Here is a 21,792-nt window from a genome sequence, read left to right as displayed (position 1 = left end):
AAGGGAAGGTTCTGGGGGAAAAATAATAAATTCAGTGTTGGACATCTTGAGTTTAAGATATCTACTAGAGATCCTGTTTGAGATGTCCATTAGGCAATTAAAGATGAATGAATAAAAGTGAGGAAAGATGTTAAGGCAGGAGAAATAGATGTAAGAATAATCTGTATAGAGATGACAGTTGAATCTATGAGAGCTAACGAGATCATAAAGTGAAATAGTTTATAGGGAGAGGAGAAAAGGGCTCAGGAAAGAGCCGAAGGGGATACCTACGGTTAGTAGGTATCACCTGGACAATGACCCAGCTAAGGAAACTGAGAAGAAACAGTTTGTCAGGTAGGAGAGCCAGAAGAGGGCAGTGTCACAAAAAGCTACAAAAAAGACAATTTCATGGAGAAGTGGGTGATAGTGCTAAAGGCTGCAGACAAAAATTGAGAAAAGGTCATTATATTTGGCAATTAAGAGATCACTGGTTACTTTGGAGAGAGGAGTTTCATTTGAATTATGAGGTCAGAAGCCAGACTACAGAGAATTAAGAAGAGAGTGAAAGGAAAGGAAGTGGAAACATCAATTGTATATGGGCCTTCTCAAGTTTAGCCACAAAAAGAAGGAAAGACATAGGAAAATAGCTAGCTAGAATGAATGGTCCAAGTGAGACTTTTAAGGAAGAGGAAGACAAGAATGTTTGTAGGCATCAGAGAAACAGCCAGTGGAAAGGAAGAGATTAAAGATTCCTCAGAGAGTGGGTATGATGGATGATTCAATCTGCTGCACAACATAGCATGGCATGGGATTACTTCTGCATGTAGAGGGATTCACCTTGACAAGAAGGGCCACCTTTTTAAGTGAGACAGGTAAAGGAAGATGTAGTAGAGGAAGGCACCTAAGTAACGGGATATGAGGATGAGGGAAGAGAGAGTTCTATGTGAATGGCCTCATTTTTTCAGGGAAATATGAAGTAAGGTTCCCAACTAAAAGGGTTGAGAAGAGGAGCCATGAGAGGTTTAAGGAGGGATGAAAAGTTTTGGAAAAGCCTTTGCAGAGAACGGAAAAGTGAACTGGTTAGGGAAATGTAAAAAGACTTCTTCACTATAATGAGGGCCCAGTTGAGATTATGTAACAAATTTGTAGTGGCTCCATTAGTACAATTGTGTGCTTTTCTCCATCTTCTTCAGCAACACCTGAATAAGAGCAAAGACAAGGGATGGGAGGGGGTAATCCAAGGCTGAGGCTTGGTAGGGCAAGATCTTCTATGGGATAAGGGGACAAGGAACTCAAAAGAAGATTAAGACAGCTTATACCTGCCTGGTCCTCCTCGTCATTATATCCTTAGTGGGAATCGTGGGAGGATCCCATAATTGCAAAACAAAAAAATGCATATAAAACGTAACGAATAGCAAAACAGATATTTTATTTGTACTTCCCATTACAACCATGGTTCTCAAAGCATGGCCTGTAAATCACTAATAAAGGTCTTTTAAGTCATTCCATGTAATACAAAAATTCATAATAACAGAACTATTTGTGTATTTTATTCTTAAACAAATTAGTATTTACCTAGTAATAGCCTCTATCCTTCTGTCTGATCACTCCTACTCAGTCTCCTCAGTTGGATCTTCATTCAGATTATGCCCACTAATTTCATTCCTAGGCTATCTTCCCTTCTCTCTTTATATTATTTTTCTTGGTGATTTTATCATTCACATGAGTTCAATTGCCACCTCTAAGCATAGGATTCCCAGATCTACCAATACAGCACTAATCTCTCTGCTAAGCTACAGTTCGTCTCATATCACCCACTGCTTCTTGGATATCTTAAACTGGGTGTACTGTAGACATCTCATATTCAACATGTCCAAACCAGAATTAATATATCTTTTCCACTAAACCTTCTCCTCTTCTCAATTTCCCCATTACTTTCAAGGGCACCACCACTTTCTTAGTCACTCATGCTCACATCCTATATGTCACCATTAACTGCTCACTCATCTTCACGCTATCTATTCAATTTGTGGCCAAGTTTTGTCATTTCTATCTTCATAATGTCTTTTGTATATGTCCCCTTCTCTCCACTCACCTAGCTATCACCCTGATGTATACCCCTATCATCTTACTTCCTTACTTACTACATTAGCCTTTTGATTGTTCTCCTTGCTGTGTCTTTCTCAACTGGAATCTTTTCTCCACTCAGCTGCCAAAGTGATTTTTCAAAAATATAGGTGTGATGTGTAACTTATAATAAATTACTTACCATCTTGGGGAGGGGACATGAAAGGGAGAGAAGGAGAAAAGAATTTAAAACTCAAAATCTTATAAAAATGAATGTTGAAAACTATCTTTACATGTAATTGGAAAAAATAGTAAAATACTATTTACAAAAAAAAAAAAATACTATAGAACCATGAAAAAAAAAGTATAGGTGTGACCATGGCATTCTCCTATTCAATAAACTTCAGGTTCAAATACAAAATCTTCTGTTTGGCATTTAAATTTCTTTACAATCTGGCCCTTTTTTACCTTAACAGTTCTCTTACACTTTACTGCCCCTTCATATATATTACAATTCAGCTACACTGACTTTTTTGATGTTCGTCAAACATAACACTCCATTTCCGTACACTGTGCCTTTCCACTGACTGTCCCCTATGTCTAGAGAAGGTTCTCCCTCCTGTCTATCTCCTCCTGGCTTCTTTGGTTTCCTTTAAAACTCAGCTAACTATATCAAACTGCATGCTGTCTTGGGGTGGGGGGAAGGGAGAGATGGAGAGAAAACTTGGAACTCAAAATCTTATGGAAGCGAATGTTGAAAAAAAAAAATTTTTTTAAAAAACAGCTCAAATCCCATCTTCAGCAGATTTTTATGTACTGCCCACTACTAATACATTCTTTGAGATTATCTATGACTTACACTGCATTTATCTTGAATAAACAATTTTCTTTTACATGTTGTCTCCCCAAGTAGAAACAGCTCATTATGGCTAAAATTGAGTTTTTGCCTTTCTTTGTAACCAGCATTTAGTACAGTATCCTGAGTAAACACTTAATAAATCCTTATTGATTGACAAATTGTTCTATTGATTTTTCATCAAAAAAATGCAATTTCCCTCCTTTCTTCTGGTGTATTTTGGGTATGTTTGTGTTTTTATGTGCAATGTCAAAAGAGTAATGTTTTTCGCTAAACACATTTGATATGATTTTAAGTGATTAATGGAGTTTTAATAAAATACTTTCTAAGTCAAATTACTAAATTACTAATATGGAGTCACAGAGGCAAAATGACTTGAAAGAATATTTAGCAGAAATGAATATTTATCTAAGTGTTTTAAGATTTTATAGTGAAAGGCAGAAGGAGACTTCTAGGCTATTCTTTCATTCCTGAAATTTACACCCAACTTTCAAAAATTAATCCCTCCCCTGAACTATAATCCATTGTCCAGCTGCCTGCTAGACATTTCTACTTAAATGTGTTGCTATCATCTTAAACTCAGTATTTATTCTAGGTTTTTTTTTGTTTTTTTTTTAGGCAATTGGGGTTAAGTGACTTGCCCAGGGTCACACAGCTAGTAAGTGTCCAAGTGTTTGGTCTGAGGCTGGATTTCAACTCAGGTCCTCCTGACTTCAGGGCCGGTGCTCTATCCACTTCAAACTCAATATTTAAAAATGGAATTTATCTTCTTCCTCCCTCATTTGACTCCTTGGCCATCTCCTCTCAGCTACCATGCTACCACAACAATACTTCTCTCCTTCTTTCCAGTTATGAAACAATAATTAAATTAAGTCTATCATTGTTCCTAAAAAAAGTATGTCAATCTACTCCCCTTTGGCTGACCTCAAAATCCCTGTAATTCTCCAAGTCACAATATCCCTCCTTGGTCACCCTACATCTGTGTGCTGAGACCTTTTAGAATGTAAGCTCCTTGGAAGCAAAGCCAAAGTAGCAGGAAGCAGAAAGCAGACCATTGAACATGTGCCCCCCCCAAACCCTCCTCCAAACAGATGTAGACAACATCCCAGGCAGAATCCTTACAGGGAAATCCAGAAGAAATCATAATGAGTCATTTGTTTAGCTCAGGTGAGCCTAGGAAGATGGAGCACATATCTGCTGTGCCTGAGAGCAGAATCAGGCCAGGAAAACACTATACTACATGTGGAGCACTTCAGCACACAGGGCAAGTGGAAGCCAGGGCCCCACTCAAGGCATGGTACTGTGATGGGGATAGGTGGCAACTTGCAGCTTTGCCACCCACTGCATTGATGTGGGTCACAGAGTTGGGGTGGGTTAAAAAGGGGGCCTGAACCTGGAGAGGGAAGTGCTGGGGGTGCACCAGGAAAGGAGGAAGTTCAGATGCCAACAGCAGCAGCAGGATGACTCAGACCCTATGCACAGGGCAGAGTCTCAGGTCTAGCAGTTAGCACAACTTATCAAGGAACGACCATGGCAAGGATCTTAGAGCAAAGAACAGCTTAAACATCTGTCACTCTGAAACAGCAAAACTACTTAGCTGATGGGGCCAATTCCTGCAGCTGTCCGCTAATGTTCAGATCCAAATCCAGGCCAGGAACTTATAGAGCTCAGACCAGGGCGGGCAGCAATTAGATTTTGCCTTGCTTCAGACTACCTGGTGAATACTGAAAGCTTACAGGTCCCCAGACTGCAACTGTGATTCTGAAATAAAACAGCAGCCAATATCCCAAGAAAGCAACAACAGGATCAACCCACATTTTCCCTCAAGAAGTCATAACGTCAAGTTCAAATTCAGGAAGTATGCTGGAAGAATGAGTAAACAAACAAAACAAACACAAAGAATCCCACCATAAAGAGCTAGTATGGTGGCAGAAAAAGCTCAAGTCACAAACCCAGAGGAAGAGAATAACTCCCAAACATCTACAAGCAAAGCCTTGGGGAAAAACATAGTTTGAGCACAAACTCAATTAGAATTCCTGGAAGATACGAAACAAGAGCTTAAAAAAAAAGTTTAAAAAAATTTTTATCGCTGAAATAAAGAGTGCTTGAGGAAAAAAACTGGAAAGAAACAAGAGCCATGGAAAAAAGAACTGGAAAGAGAATTAATATTTGGTATAAGAGGCAGTGTGAAAATACCTATTTTCTATTTGATTTTACTCTATAAGTGATTTTATTCAGTAACCATAATCTGTGCACTACGTAAAAAACTTAAGCCTTTTCTCTGAGAGTAGAAACTCATGTGTTCAAAGATTCAGTCTCCCCTCTATCTGAAGTTAGATGTCAAAGTTAAGCTTTCCCACACTCACTGTTAAAGAAAAATTTTGTTCCCAGTACTCTCATATAACATTATCCCTGCAAGGCTTGTGTATTATCCTTGAGAAGTTGGACTAACAGACTTTGTCCCATCTTTAGCAACTAAAAAGGTGGTCTTATCTGCCTTGGCTGCCATTGAGTCTACATACCTGGGTCCCTATCAATAACCACAGGATGCAGCTGGGACCTACAAATTCACAAAACCATTCCTTAGAGATAGAGAGAGGTGGTCTTCATCTCACACATATGCTATGCCCGCTTTCGTTAACACATCTAATCATGATCCCTCACCCTTGTGATACCGGCCGATTACATGGTTTTTGTTCTGTTCTTTCGTTTATGCTTGTAACAATGAGTTACATTTTCAATTCTGGGCCTTTGGCATAAAAGAAGACAAGTCACTGACCCCTTCATTAATAGGTATGATGCTTTATTAATAAATGTTATTTTGCCTGGAGAAATATACCTCAGTTTACATTTTTGTTAAATTTCACATGTGACAACATACTCCTTGAAAATAAGACTGGGTCAAATAAAAGACAATCACTCCATGAAACAACAAGAAATATGAAAAAGGAGGAGGAGGAAGAAGAAAATTATCTCATATAAAATACAACTGACCTGGAAAGAGAAGAAAAAACTTAAGAAACATTGGACTATCTGAATGTCACAACCAAAAAAAGAGCCCAGACATCATACTGCAAGAAATCTTAAAAGAAAACTGCCCAGATCACTTAGAACCAAGGTGGAAACAGAATCTACCAGTCACCTCCTGAAAGAAACCCTAAAAGTAAAACTCTCAGGAACACCATAGCCAAAATCCAGAGCTTAGGTCAAAGAAAAAATACTGGAAGCAGGCAGAAAGAAAGAATTCAAGTACTGAGGAGCCAGAGTAAGGATCATATATGATTTAGCAGCCACCACTATCAAGGAGCAAAGAACTTGGAATATGATATTTCAGAAGGCAAAGGATATAAGCTTAAAGACAAGAATAACTTACTTAGATAATAAAAATATGCAAGTAGACATCTATACAACGGAGGAGGGGACAGGGAGAGCAACTGACACTTCAACCTCATTCATCTGAACTTGTCAAAGGAAAAAAGAATACATACACACAGAATTAGATATACATTTCATTCAACAGAGAAATAGGAGGAAAAAGGAAGAAGGGGGAAATGGAATTGGAGGGAGAGCAGATTAAGGCAGGGATCAGTCTTAAGCATGTACAAAAATATTTATAACTTGTCTTGAGGTGACAAAGAATGAGAATCTGAAGGGATGCCCATAAATTGGGGAAGGGCTAAACAAGTGATGGCATATAAATATGATAAAATACTATGTACTATAAGAAATGATGAAGATAGTTTCAGAGAAACCTGGGAAGACATGTATGAATTGACGTAGGATGAAATATGAACAGAAGCAAGGAGAATAATTTATACAATGATAACAATATGGTAAAGACAAACAGCTTCGAAAGAATTAGAAACTCATTAGCATAACGATCAACCACATCTGCAGAGGATTAATCAGAAAATATGCCAGGTGGATTCAAAAGTTAGGTCTGAGACAAAATATTTTGGACCTGGCTGATGCAGAATTTTATTTTGTTTGACCATACATGTTTGTGATGCATTTTGTTTTACTTGGTTTTCAGTTGAGGGAGTCAGGGACAGGGGTAAGAAAACAGATTTTTGCTGATTGAAAGAAATAAAATATAATTTTAAAAAGAACGTAAGCTCCTTAAGGAAGGAATTTTCTGTGATTTTTATTTGTATCCTCAGTGCTTAGCACAACACTTAGCACACAGCAAGTGTTCAGTAAATTTTATTCATTCTCTGAACTCAATATGCTGTCTTCATATATTCTCAAAGGGTGAAAATGATCTCCCTCTTTCCATATCTCTATCTAATGAAATTTCTGTCTTCATTTAAGGCTGAATGCTTAGGATTTCACTGTTAAGGATAAATGTGCTCCCTGATTACTATATTTATTGCATTATGGTCTAAAAAATGTTTTTATTATTTCTGTCCTTTCCACATTTATTGGAACTATTTCTGTGACCTAATAAATGGTCAATTTTTATAAAAGTTACATGTGGTGCTGAGAAATATTGTTTAGCAGCTCCATTTAGAAGTGTCTGGTACACAGTAGCCTAAGATGCCACTTTTTTCCATAAAGCCTTTGCTAATTCAATCTAACTTAAGTGTTCCTTCCCTCCTCTAATTTGCCTATGTTCTTAATTTAAGAACTATATTTTCTCCTATCACAGCCTACCTTGGAATATGCTTAAATGTGTAAATGTCATAGTTTTCCAATAGTATATAAGCTCCATGAGACAAAAAGGAATGATACAACAAACACTGAAAAATATAGAAATATAAAGTATCTCGTGTCAAAAAGAAACTGGCTTGGAAAACAGATCAAGGAGAGATAATTTAAGTGTCATCAGACTCTGAAAGCCATAACCAAAATGGGAGTCTAGATATCATATTTCAAGAAATCATGAAAAAAACTCTTAGATAAGAAGGTAAAGTGAAAATAAAGAGAATCAACCAGTCACCTCCTAAAAGAAACTCCAAAATGAAAACTCACAGAACATTATAGCTAAAATTCAGAGACTCTGGGTCAAAGCAAAGTATTGCAAACAGCCAGAAATAGTTCTAGTACTGAGGAGGCACAATTAGGAGCACACAGTATTTAGTAACCACAACCATAAAGGAGTAGAGAGCATGGAATATATTACAAAAGGCAAAAGATTTATAGGCTTATAATGAAGAATAACTTAACCAACAAAACTGATTATAACCCTAAAATCATCTTGTTTTGTAATTTTTGTTTTGCTTGTTTGCCACTTTATTGATTGCGTTTTCTTACCTCTTCTCTTTAATCAGGTCAACTAAAGGTTTATCATTTTTGCTAACCTTTTCAAATAACCAGATTTTACTTTCATTATTTCTATAGTCTTTTTAGTTTATAGTTTATCTATTTCTCTTCTAATTTTTAATATTTTCTTTTGTGCTTTTTAGTATTTTTTAAACATATAATTAATCTTTCAATTTTTTGTTTTATTAACAGATTTTTAGGGATATAATCTTTCCCTAAGTGGTAGTGGTGTCCTCAAAATTTTAGTTTGTTGTTTCAATATAATTTCATCTTACATAATTATAATTTTATGATTTGTTCTTTGATCCATTTATTTAGGATTTCATTGTTAAGGATAAACGTGCTCCCTGATTACTATATTTACTGCATTATGGTCTAAAAAAATTTTTATTATTTTTGTCCTTTCCACATTTATTGGAACTATCTCTGTGCCTAATATATGGTCAATTTTTGTAAAAGTTACATGTGGTGCTAAGAAATATTGTTTAGCAGCTCCATTTAGAAGACACCACAAATCTTTTCTTTTAGTTTTTCTTTTAGCAATCTAGTAAATTTTATGTTTTTACTTTTTACTTTTTTTTAATTTGTCCAAAACTGAGAGATATTAAAATCCCTGGCCACTATTACATTCTCATCTATGTCTTCTTGTAATTTAGTTAATTTTTCCTTTATGAATTTGATACTAACTTACTTAGAGAATATAAGATTGCTATGGGTTTGTTATTCATAGTTGCTTTTAGCATAATGTAGTTTTCTTGTTGATCTCTTTTTGTGTTATGTAGTTTTGTTTTTGCTTTATATAAAACCATGATTACAACACCTGTTTGGTTTTTTTTTAATTTAAATAATGCATGGTAAATTATGTTCCAGCCCCTCATTTATATCTGCTATATGTCTTTAAGTGTTTCTTGTACGTAACTGATTGTGGGGTTTATTTTCTCATTTAATCTGTCACATTCCATCTTATTGGATTGTTTAATCCATTTACTTTTAAAGTTATGAATGTTAGATTTATATTTACCTCATTTTCTCTCATTTTTTTCTTAGTCTTTCCTCCCTCTTTTTTCTCCACAAAGGATATCACTTAGTCTCCTCCATTACCCAAGTTCCACTGGCTCTCTTCCCTTCCACCTTCAACTGCTCCTCCCATTCAGTTTGTTGCTCTTCTCTCTAGTTTTAAAGTTTTGCCTAACTAGATTTCTCTCTTTTCTTTTTCTTATCTAATTCTTTCCTTATTTTTTCTCTCAGGTAATCAAGTAAAATTCCCCATCACCTTCTACCCTGCAACTTGTTTGTTTTTTCTTCTGAAACTTTTTTTTTCTAAAAAGGATTTCTTTCCCTCATTGTCTTCATTATTTCTCTTCACTTTCTGTCTACTCTAGACTTTATTTTCTAATTTCATGGTCCTACTTATTTATTTCTTCCTTAGTTCACATATTTCTCATGCAGTTAAAGCTTTGGAGGTCCCTATTTTGAGTTCCTTCTAAACACTTTCTATTTTAGTGCCTTGCAGATATTGCTCCCATCTCTCTTTTTTCCATGGTGCCTCAATATTATAATTATAAATACTTGGAGGAGATAGAGAAGAAAGTGCCCTATAATAGATATTTTCCTGTGCTCCTGATTTAAAAGTTCCTTAGTACACCCTGCCCTTTACATGATTATTTCCCCCCATTTGCCATTAAATCTCCTAGGTCCATGACTTCCCATCCTTATGGCTGCCAGTTTCCCTTTCCCCCAGGAGCACTAATTCTCTTTCTTCTGAAACAAGATGCTGTCTATGGAGGCAAAACATTTTCTCAGAGATAATGGTCTCTCTAAGCAACAAAGCCATTATAAAGTTCCCTTTTCTTCCCACACGATCTCTTTCTCTCTCCCTATTGGAACATTTTGCAGTTGGACTCCCTCCTAGCAGAGAATCAAAATGTCTCCTTTTCTTTGCCCCTATTTTGATTCCTGCTTTTGTTACCTCACCAAATCTCCTTAGGCCACCTTCTTTCTGAGAGACTACAGGAGTTATATTCTCTTCATTGCTTACCATTGACTTTATTAGGCTATATTATACATTACCCTTTATCTTGTACCTCTCCTGTCCTCTTTTAACTGCCTTCTCATTCTGCACACAAACAAAAACATAGACTCATCATATATAGTTGGAGCATTATGAAATTTAAGAAACATATGAAATGTTTCAGGTCAATTTCTCTACCTTCAATTCTATTTACATTATCCTTTCACCTTTATCTCTTTGTACTTTTAGAAAGAAATATCCCTGTAGTTATTTTGTTGTTTTTGTTTTTAGTCTATAGGTGTCTTTTTCTTGATAGTTCCCACCCTCTCCCCAGGTAATTTATTACATTTATGCTTTCCTTGGATTTTCTACTTTCTTGTATTTCCATCACTTAGAGTTCACAAATTAAATAATATGGTCATGTCTGGTTTTCTTTGTAGAAATGCTTCAAATATCTCTTTTTATTAAAAGTCAGTCTTTTTTTCATTGAATTTTAGGTTAAGGTTGCAGGGTATGTCACCAGGGGCTAAATCCTGAGGCCCTTTTGCTTTTCAGAATGCATTATTCAATTCTTTCTTACAGTTTTTGGTAGGTACAGAACAGTCTTTGTGTTATTTTAATTTTCTTTCTTTTAATTTTTTAATTAATTATTTTCAGCTTTCAACATTCACTTCCATGAGATTTTGAGTTCCAAATTTTCTCCCTCTCCCCAAGATGGTGTGCAATCTGATATAAGCTCTTCATATACATTCATATTAAACATATTTTCACATTAGTTATGTTGCAAAGAAAAGTTAGAACCAATGGGAGGAACCACAAGAAAGAAGAAACAAAACAACAACAAAACAGAGCAAATAGTATGCTTTCATTTGCATTCAGACTCCAAAGTTCTTTCTCTGGAGGTGGATAGCATTTTCCATTGTGAGTCCTTTGGAGTTGTCTCAGATCCATGCATTGCTGAGAAGAGCTGAGAAGTTAGTCATCACACAATGTGGCTGTTACTGTGTACGATGTTCTCTTGGTTCTGCTCATTTCACTCAGCATTAGTTCATATAAGTCTTTCCAGGTTTTTCTGAAGTCTACCTGCTCATCATTTCTTATAGCACAATAGTATTTCATTATATTCATATACCACAACTTGTTCAGCCATTCCCCAACTGACAGACATCCCCTCAATTTCCTATTCGTGGCCACCACCAAAAGAGCTGCTATACATATTTTTGCACACGTGGGTCCTTTTCCCTTTTTATGATTTCTCTGGGATACAGACCTAGAAGTGGTATTGCTGGGTCAAAGGGTATGCAGAGTTTTATAGCCCTTTGGGCATAGTTCCAAATTGCTCTCCAGAATGGTTGGATCATTTCACAACTCCACCAACAACGCACTAGTGTTCCAATTATCCCACATCTTCTCCAACATTTATCATTTTTCTCTTTGGTCACGTTAGCCAGTCTGATAGGTGTGATGTGGTACCTCAAAGTCATTTTGATTTGTATTTCTCTAATCAATAGCGATTTAGAGCATTTTTTTCATATGACTATAGATAGCTTTAATTTCTTCATCTGAGAACTGCCTGTTCACATCCTTTGACCATTTATCAATTAGGGAATGACTTACATTCTTATAAATTTGACTCAGTTCTCTATATATTTTAGAAATGAGGCTTTTATCAGAGATACTGGTTGTAAAAATTGTTTCCCAGATTTCTGATTTCCTTCTAATCTTGGTTGCATTGACTTTGTGTAAAACCTTTTTTAATTTAATGTAATCAAGATTATTCATTTTGTATTTCATAATGTTCTCTATCTCGTTTGGTCATAAATTCCTCCCTTCTCCGTAAATCTGACAGGTAAAGTATTCCTTGCTCTCCCAGTCTGCTTATAGTATTAGGTTTTATATATAAATCGTTACCCATTTTGACTCTATCTTGGTATATGGTGTGAGATTTTGGTCTGTGCCTAGTTTCTGCCATACTGTTTTCTAGTTTTCCCAGGGGTTTTTGTTAAATAGTGAGTTCTTATCCCAAAAGGGGTTTATCAAGCAGTAAATTACTATAGTCATTAACTATTGTGTCTTGTGTAACTAACCAATTCCACTGATCTACCAGTCTATTTCTTAGCCAGTACCAAGTAGTTTTGATGATTGCTGCTTTATAATACAATTTAAGATCTGGTATGGCTAGGCAACCTTACCTTGCATTTCTTTCCATTAATTCCCTTGATATTTTTGACCTTTTGTTCTTCCAGATGAATTTTGTAACTATTTTTTCTAGCTCTATAAAATAATTTTTTGGTAGTTTGATTGGTATGACACTGAATAAGTAAATTAATTTAGGCAGAATTGTCATTTTTATTATATTATCATGGGTAGGCTGAGCTAATATAATAAAAACGACAATTTCCTTTCCTTTATATCTGAAGTTCTTTCTTCTGGTTGTTTTCAGAATTTGTTGTTTGCAACTGAAATTGTAAAATTTAACCACCATGTCTTTTGGACTTTAAAGCACAGGGCAGTATCTGGTGGTGATCTATGGATTCTTTTGATAGGCACTTTGTTTTTTGTGTTTAGAAATTCTGGACAATTTTCTTACATTATTTCTTGCATTATAATATTTTGAATTTTTTAAAATTATAATGTTTTAGGAGATCTAAAGTTGTCTCTATGTATTCTATCCTGGAGATCATTATGTTTTGCTTGCATAGAGATCATGATCTCTTTTAACATCAGTGCTTTTTGCTTCTCTTCTTCCAGACTGTCCTTCACTTCCATGATTTTGCATTCCCAATCCATTGTTTTCTCTTTTGCTACTTTGGTAAGATTTGCCACCACAGATTCAATTTTTTTTAATTCTGCCAATTATTTCTGCCCGCAGGTTATAAATTCTGTTTTCTCAATTCTTATTTCTCTCTTGAACCATTAGGGAACATGCCTTGGTCTCTTGGGAATCCACAGAATCTTTTGCTTTATCAGATGTTGATTCATTTTCCTTTGTCTCTTTTGTTGGAGATATTTGAAGTCCTTTAGATGATCTGTTGACCAAATTCCCTTCTCCTTAATATCTTCCATCTAGTTCTTTACTAAGATTTCTTCCTCCTGAGATTTTCAATAATTTTAGTCATTTTTCCCTCATATTCCCTTCTTGTTCACTTTCTGACTTCTTCCCTTTGAAAGCAATTTCCTTGTGGGCTAGACTTCAAAATACTCTGAGATTCTTCCCACATTGGAGAATTCACATTTCACTGGCCTCAGTCTTGTCCCATGTGACTTCTAGGGGGACAGAACTGGCCTTAGCTGGATGCAAGTCTCCTTTCATTTAGGTCTGATAAAGCCCCACATTCATGCTGTCATCTTGCCCTAGTTCCCACTGTTTTTTAATTCTCAGGTTGACTGAAGTCTGCTGGTATACTATGCTCACAGACAGAGAAAGCTTTCCACATTTTTATATCTTCACCTCTACAGCACAGGGTAAGGGTAGGAAGCAGAGATGAGTTCTGCTGCAAGCCTCTAGGATGGGTTGTGCAACTCTACCAAAGCATAGTAGCTAATGAGGGAATGAGTGTTGAATAAGTTAGGGATAAGGGAGTAGCTTTTATGCTGTTAGTTCATAGATTTCTTACCTTAATATGGTTCTTGGTGTCTTAGATCAAAAATGTCAAACACAGTCCATGGGCCCACAAAACTCTCAAGTGCAGCCTGAATCAGAGTCAAATGTAATTGGCAAACATTTAACAAAATCAATAAAAAATATAATAAAACATAGATAATGTCAATATGTGCCTATGAGGATCCTTATGTATGGTTTAGTGGCCCTCACTGCCATTTAAGTTTGATACCACTGTCTTAGATCATGACTAGAACTGTAATTCTATTATTTCTTGTGCATAATTCTTATTTTGGAGAGTTTTAACAGGTCATGGTAATAGGAGAAAATGTCTAGTCCTCCATCTTGTTTTTCATATGACCTGGAAGTTGGGAACATTCAAGCAAAGCAAATTAAATCAACTCTAAGGTTTCACTTCATACCTATTATATTGGCAAAGAGGATAAAAAAAGAAAATGCCAAATGATGAAAAGGTTATAGGAAATCAGACACATTAATGCACAGCTGGTGAGGCTATCAATTAGTTCAACCATTCAAGAAAGCAATTGGGAACTATGCCCCAAAGTAAGTCAACTGTCCATACCATTTGACCCAGCAACACCTCTACTAGGCTTATCCCCAAAAGAGATCAAATAAAAAGAAAAAAAGGACTCATATGATACAAGAATATTCACAGCAGTCATTTTTGTGACAACAAAGAACTAGAAACTAAGGGCATGCTGATGAATTGGAGGAAGACTGAACAAATTATGGTACAAGAATTTAATGAAATACTACTGTGTTACAAGAAATAATGAAGGAAATGGTTTTAGAGAAAACTTGAACAAATGTAAGAAATTAGGCAGAGAGATATGAGAAGAACCAAAAGAACAATTTATAAAATAATAACCTTATAACTTTACGCTGAGGCCTATGTACTGATTGGTGAGTCCTTGTCCAGAATCGTAATATCAAGAGAAGGCCCAACTCTGCTGCTTACTTCACTTTCAGCTCACACTCCAATCTGCTCTACCTCCACAATGGTTGCCTTGCTCCCTTGCTTACTTTCCTTCCCTCATCACCTCCTACTCTCCCCTTCCCTACTCCTCCTCATTCCAGCTCCCCTTTATGCCTTGTTTTTCCCTATTAAAATCTAAGACCCTTGAGATTAGTGCTTAACATTCTATCTATTTATCTATCTTAAGAACTTTGATCAACACAATAACCACCCAATGGTCAATCACAATTCCTGAGAACCCATGAAGAAGCAAGTCACCCATCTCTTAACAGAAAGTTGATGGTCTCAGGGTACAGAATGAAACACATTTTTTGGACAGGGTCAATGTGGGAATCAGTTTTGATTGACTGTGTTTATTTGTTACAATGGTTTTATAACAAAGAAAAAAGAGAGATAAAGGAAATAAGAGAAAAGAATAAAGAAAAATGATTTTGTTAATTTTTCAAATTAAATTTTTAACTATAAGAAATGAGAAGCAAGTAGACTTTAGAAAAACCTGGAAAGACTTGTACGGACTGATGCTAAGTGAAGTGAGCAGAACCAGGAGAACATTGTACACAGTAACAGCCTCGTTGTATGATGACTAAGTTTGATAGACTTAGCTCTTCTCAGCAATGCAAGGATCTAAGACATTTCCAAAAGTCTCATGATGGAAAATGCTATCCATGTCCAGATAAAAAACTATGGAGTTTGAATGCAGATCGGAGCATACTATTTGCTCTTTTTTTTCCCCTTTTGTTTTGCTTTGTTTCTTCTTTCATGTGGTTCCTCCTATTGGTTTTATTTCTTCTTTACAACATGACTAATGTGAAAATATGTTTAATAGGAATGTATATGTAGAGCCTATATCGGATTGCATGTCGCGTTGCGGAAGGAGGAGGGGAGGGAGGGCGAGAGAATTTAAAACTCAAAAGCTTATGGAAGCAAATGTTGAAAACTAAAAATAAATGAATTAATGAAAAATAAAATAAATTAAATTTTAAAAAAATAATTTAATCAATTTAGAATCAATGTAAAAACTCTTCCATCTAAAAGAGCCTTGGAAATGTCCTCCTGCCTAATGAAAAGCATATGGTAAAAATGTTTAAGAAAACCTCAATGGTTCATATTTAGAGTAAATATTTTTCAGAATAAGAAACTAAAAAAACTGTGCAGTAATATGTCTGATTTCCTATTAAAAAAGGCTAAAAAGCAGTTGCCATCTTAAAAATTTTTTTAAATCATTACTAATTGCAGAATTTTCAAAAATCATTATTGATGTCTTACTACAATATTTTATTAAAGGACTCTGAAATCTGACTAGTGCATCAAAAGCTCCAAAAGCTCCTACTGAGTTATAAATACATTGAGTCCAAACTTAGTGACAGGCTGTCATCTGAAGACTAACCTTACCAAATTCAGAGAGGATCATCACCAAAAGATTGGCTAGCAGATGATTCATTTTTCTAGCTGCAGTAGCTCACAAACACCACCTGCTAAGGTAGGGAAACTATGGTCTGCATCAGTTCTAATGATAAGTATTTCCCAACTTAAGACCAATCCTAGTAATATACACACAGAATCCATTAATAGATCCAGCTTCTCTGGCTCAAGAGACCTTTCAAAGCAGGCGCTCTACTGTCACAGTCCTCAAAAACTGACATGCTAAGAAAGCATTCAAGTAGAACTAAACTATAATGTCCTATATTCTTCAAGTATGTGATGATTTACTAAATACAATATAGCACTTTAGGTATTTTGGCCTACATTAAATATAAACAGACATCTACTGAAATGAAAGACAAGACAACACAGAATTAGCCTCAGAATTAGAAAAACTTATTCAAGTCATGCCTCTGACACATATTGGCTAAGTGACACTGGTCAAGTTATTTAACCTCTCAGAATCCCAGGCAACTTTGTAAAACTATAAGTTCCAGAGAAGATGTTGATCTGCATTAGTGGAAGGGAGGTTTTTCAGTTCCTCACAATAACAAAATAACAGCTGAGATATTCTGCTAATGCCCCTACAAAATCCACTGAAATATATAATTGTGCCAAATTTATAGACCTTGAACAATCTTTTATAAATTGAAGTAACCCCTACTTTGGATGCTGAAAATAATGAAATCAATACTGTATTAACATAAAAACATTAATATAATACAATTAAACATTGGGTCTTCATCTCATACTAAGTTCACAGTATGGGTATCTTAGATAAAATAGGTGCCAATCTCTTGGATTTGACATCATTTAGATCCCTAGTGACTAGAGGTGATAGCAGTAATTCCAAACAGAACTAATTTTGTTTGGTACATCTGCTCAAATGGATTTGGAATTTCTCTCCAAAGAGATTGAAAAGAACCATCCATACTTAGCCATCCTATGAGAATCTTATCTATGTCTTAAAATTCACCAGTGAGGGTCCACCCAACATGATGTATGTTTCCTCAATTTCTCCTGACGACTCAGAGGGACTAGTGGAGCAATCTGGCTCTCTACCTGTCATTCCTCACTTTTGCCACAGGACCCATCTTCTCTTTCTGCTATACAATTACTTGATGACATTTTCCACTCCTATTCTTTGGAGTTTCTCATTGTATATGTTGTAGCCTGTGCACACTCACCTTGCTCCTTTATATTCCTGTCTGTGTAATGTTAATCGTTAGTTGTTCAGAAAAATAACAGAAACAACCAAAATAATACTGTTCAACTAATAGTTGATAATAACCATCAGGCGAGGCATGAAACAGGGAGATATATGCTCACCAAAATATTTGCCACTAAGATGGAGGAAATTCAGCAGAGTCTAGGTTGAGGAGTGATTGTCAGTGAATCAGTGAGGTCTTCTAGATGTTCCTGAACGCGGACGACATCATATTGACCACAACATGCTCCAAGGCACTGTACTCTCCTGAAGCAGATCTCTAAGTACTCAAATTAATTTGGTCTTTACATACACACAGGGAAGACCACATGGATGAAGAATAACTATTGCCCAGATTTCAAAATGCATCTGATTGGATGCCCTGTAGAACTTGTCCAACACTATGTATATCTAGGACAAACAATAAGCTAGGGCTGAGTTGAAGAAGAGGTAGAGAGCAAATTGGATTGCTTGTAAGGAAACTACAAGTAGTTTTACTGCACCTAAGCTTCACATCACAGCAAAGGCCCATCTTTTCAATATAGACATTTTACTGGGGCTACTATATGACAGTGAGACCTAGAACATATGCTACTGACTAAATAATTGGTTTGCTTTGTTTAGAGTATTTATGGTTTGGGTTTTATCTTTGGTACTAATATATACTGTCTAATTTCAATGACTTGCAAAACAAGATTACTATATTGTTTCCTTGTTTCTAAGTATTAGAACTTCAATTTTTAAAATAAATCACACTTCACTAGTGAGGTACTTTTACTACTCGCTCTTAGTAATAAAGATTAAAACCTGAAAGAATGGCAAATATGGATGCATAAAAAAAAATACAGGATTTTGTATGATACACTTACTATTATTTTCTGAGTATACATCTCAGCTAATATTTAGTTTAATTAATTCAATAAACTTTAAGACCTTAGTGTGCACAGGTTAGATATGAGGAAGGGAATAGTGCAGGGGAGTGCTGGTACATACTTAAAAATAGGTGCTCAAAAAAAAAAAATACACAAGACACATTTCTAAGCTTAATCTGCATTATTAACATTTTCTTTATCACTTTCAAGTCTAGACAATGAACAAAATAAACCCCAATTTGTAGCATTTTCTGATTTCCAAGGTGTGTATGCTCACATTGAAAATTTAACAGTATAAATGCTCAGAATAAAAATTTAACAATCAGGTTAGCTTCTTCAAATTGGCTCTATCATACCCCTGGGTTGTGCAACAATAAAGATGGAAGTCATATTACAGTCAGTTAACCAATAAGCATTTATTCAGCTTCACCCATGTGTCAGAAATTGTGCTAAGTGTGAGAGATACAAAGAAAAGAAAAGAAAAAACGACAGCCTCTCCTCTCAGGAAGCTCACAGTCTATTAAACAACATGAGAACAGTTATGGACAAAAGAGACATATACAGTTTAAACTGATGATAACAGAAGAAAGATGCTAGCATTAAAGGGGATCAGGAAAGGCTTCTTGTAAAAGGTGGGATTTTAGCTAGGACTTGAAGTCAGGGAAGTCAGGAGACAGAAATAAGAAGAGAAAGCATTCAAGGAATAGGAGACTGTCAGTGAAAATACCAAGTTTGGAGACTGAGTGTCCTGTGAGAAGAAAAGAAAAGAAGTCAGTTGTCACTAGATCACAGAGCATATAGAATGTAAAGAGACTCAAAATGTAGGAGGGGGGAAAGTTACAAAGGGTTTTAGCAGAGGATTTAAAATTTTATCTTAGAGGTGATAGGAAATTAGTGGAGTTTGCTGAATGGGGAGTGAAGGAGTGTGGGACAGTAAGACTTATACTTTAGGAAGATTGATTTGACCGCTGAGTAGAGGATGGACTAGAAATAGGAAGAGAAATCTGAAGTAGGGAGATGAACCAGAAAGCAACTACAATAGTTCAGCTGTGAAGTAATGAATGCTTACACAAAATGGTAGTGGTGTCAGAGAAAAAGGTATGAGAGATATTGGGAAGGTAGAATCAGTAGACGTTGGCAACGTATTGGATATAGGGAGTTAGAGAAAGGGATCAGTAGAGGATGACACACCTAGGTTGTAAAGCTGGGTAACTTGGAAGATGGCAATATTGATAATAGTTGGAAAGTCAAGAAGATGGAAGGGTTTAGGGGAAAACATAATGAGTACAGCTTGGGACATCTTGACTTTAAAATGTCTACAAGACATACAGTTCAAGATGTCCAATAGGCAGCCAGGGATGCTAGACTGGAGGTCAAGAGAGAGGTTAGGAATGGATAAGCAGATCTAAGAATCATCAGCATAGAGATGATTTCAAGGAAGCTGATAAGACCACCAAGAAAAACAGTACAGAGAGAGAAGAGAAGAGAAGAAAAGAGAGCCCAGGGAAGAGCACTGGGAAATACCCATAGTTGGTGGGAGTACCTTGAAGATTCAATAAAGGAGACTGAGGAGTAGTCCAACAGGTACATGGAATTCTTATTACAAAGAGTTGGAGGGAAAATAAGAGCATTGGGTATAAACATTTTCCCTCAAAATTTGACTAGAGAGAAGAAAGAAGGGTAAAGTAGGTGTCATATTTTTAATATTTTTTTATGAAGTCATTAATTTGCTCTCCTCCTAGTATAGCTGGGCCAAGGACAGTTAGCTCATCTCTTTGCTGATGATGGATGCTATGTCAGGAAGCCTTACATTCCAATCTCCTATGGATCACTCACATGAACCAAAGTAATAGGGCAAGATACCAAAAGCTGAACTAAACAAAAACATTTACCCACAAGTAGTAAAAGCTTGTATAATGGATTATTGAGGGTATAAAGAATTACTGAGGGCCAAACTCTAGAATGGTCTGCTTCAAATTATTAATTTTAATGGATCTGTTATCTCATTGGGGTGGATATTTTCTCTGTGGGTATAGATAAACTGCCCCAATTTTTTTTTTCATCCTATGAAATTCTTGCCCAAGTATTTCCATAAATCTTTCATCTCCTCAAAATATGGAAGGATTTTCTTTGCTTCTTTTAGGATTTTTTCTAGGGGGTACTAATCAACATAAAGTCCTAGAGCTCACTGTTAAGGGAGAGATGGTGGCATATGTAAGCAAAATGGTTTCTTTTTAAAATAAATTTTATTAATATACTTTTATTTTTACATCACCTACATTTCCCAATGTAACTCCTTTCCTTTCCCAAAGTCATCTATTATAACAAAAATTTTCCAAGAAAAACCCCAACAAAAATAAATGTTTCTTGTAATTCTGAATGGCAACAGCATCTAAGGAGTGAGAGCTGACATCTAACATATTTAATCTAAGGAATCAAGGACCTTTACAATCAATACCTGCAGGGCTTTTTCCTTTTCTGTTTTTTTTTAACCAAGGTTTTAATATATCAGTTTTCTTTACTAATTTTCAAATGCATATGAACAATTGAAGCAAACTATAAAGTCTTCAAAGTAACATATTACAAGTATAAGAATCCTTTATTTTCAACTAGCATCAAGCATTTTGCAAGAGTATGGAAAATAATTAAATTACAGGACATCAATGCCAATATTTTTTAATTGTAGTTAAGTAATATAACAATATCAAAATTTATTTTAATTATTCCTCATTACATCAACATTAGGCAAACCAATAAACTTTCATTCACTAAAACAATGCTTAACCACAACATTATTGGCTGAGGAAACAATCTTATTTTAAATAAAGTCCTACAGGATGCTATAACTTACATATGTTATAAGCAACATGTATATACAAATAAATTAAAGAACAAAATAAGTATCTTATATGTGTGCACAACATTTATTTTTGAGAAATATACATACATTCTAACACTCAAAAGCCTTTGGTTTTAAACTATGCTCTCTATCAAATGATTTATATCAGTGATCAAAACATGAATATAGTCTATTTTTTTAGGAAAGATAATTTCTGGAAAACAACAGAAATAAATACACTGAATTAAGGCAGAAAATGTAGTGAATAATGGTACAAAAACATAGAGAAGAGCTAAGAAATAGCCATTAATAAATACAAACTACTAAGTTGCCAGACTGAGACATTAAAATATAATATTGGAATTCCTTTCAGTAACAATAATATGTAAACCCAAGTTGTGTAAGAAATTCAAGATAATTAAATTAACTCTGTGCCACTTTTTAAAAAGAGAATAAATATCATTTCTAAAACCCCTTTCCTTTTTACTTACAATGGCACGACCATTCTCGTTCAGGCTATCATCACTTCATAAGGACTACAGCAATTGTCTCCCATCTCTGGTCATTCTGCTGTCTAATTCTTTACTAGAGTAACTAGATACTTGAAGATAATCAACAACCTCCCCCCAAGTCTTCACTTTTTAGGCTAAACATTCCCAATTTTTTTGACTGATCCACA

The 21,792-nt window shown here is 35.4% G+C and overlaps 1 protein-coding gene across 2 annotated transcripts in view; it reads right to left on the bottom strand.

The window, feature by feature from the left end:
* Positions 1-21,792, bottom strand: part of LRRC28 (leucine rich repeat containing 28) — a 194,817-nt gene that overhangs the window by 125,850 nt on the left and 47,175 nt on the right. Inside the window, exon 1 of one of the 2 annotated variants that reach the window (XM_027852019.1) lies at positions 13,793-13,862. The exons of the other annotated variant lie outside the window; for it this stretch is intronic. The gene's annotated coding sequence lies outside the window, so the exon portion shown is untranslated. Of the gene's footprint in view, positions 1-13,792; positions 13,863-21,792 lie in introns of those variants that run through there. 2 annotated transcript variants of the gene reach the window in all.

The sequence above is a fragment of the Vombatus ursinus genome, unplaced genomic scaffold (assembly GCF_900497805.2).
Source record: "Vombatus ursinus unplaced genomic scaffold, bare-nosed wombat genome assembly UNPS02009205.1, whole genome shotgun sequence".
In the NCBI taxonomy this organism is placed as follows: Eukaryota; Metazoa; Chordata; class Mammalia; order Diprotodontia; family Vombatidae; genus Vombatus; species Vombatus ursinus.
The sequence above is the reverse complement of the archived record's forward strand: the minus strand, read 5'-3'. Positions and strand labels throughout refer to the sequence as shown.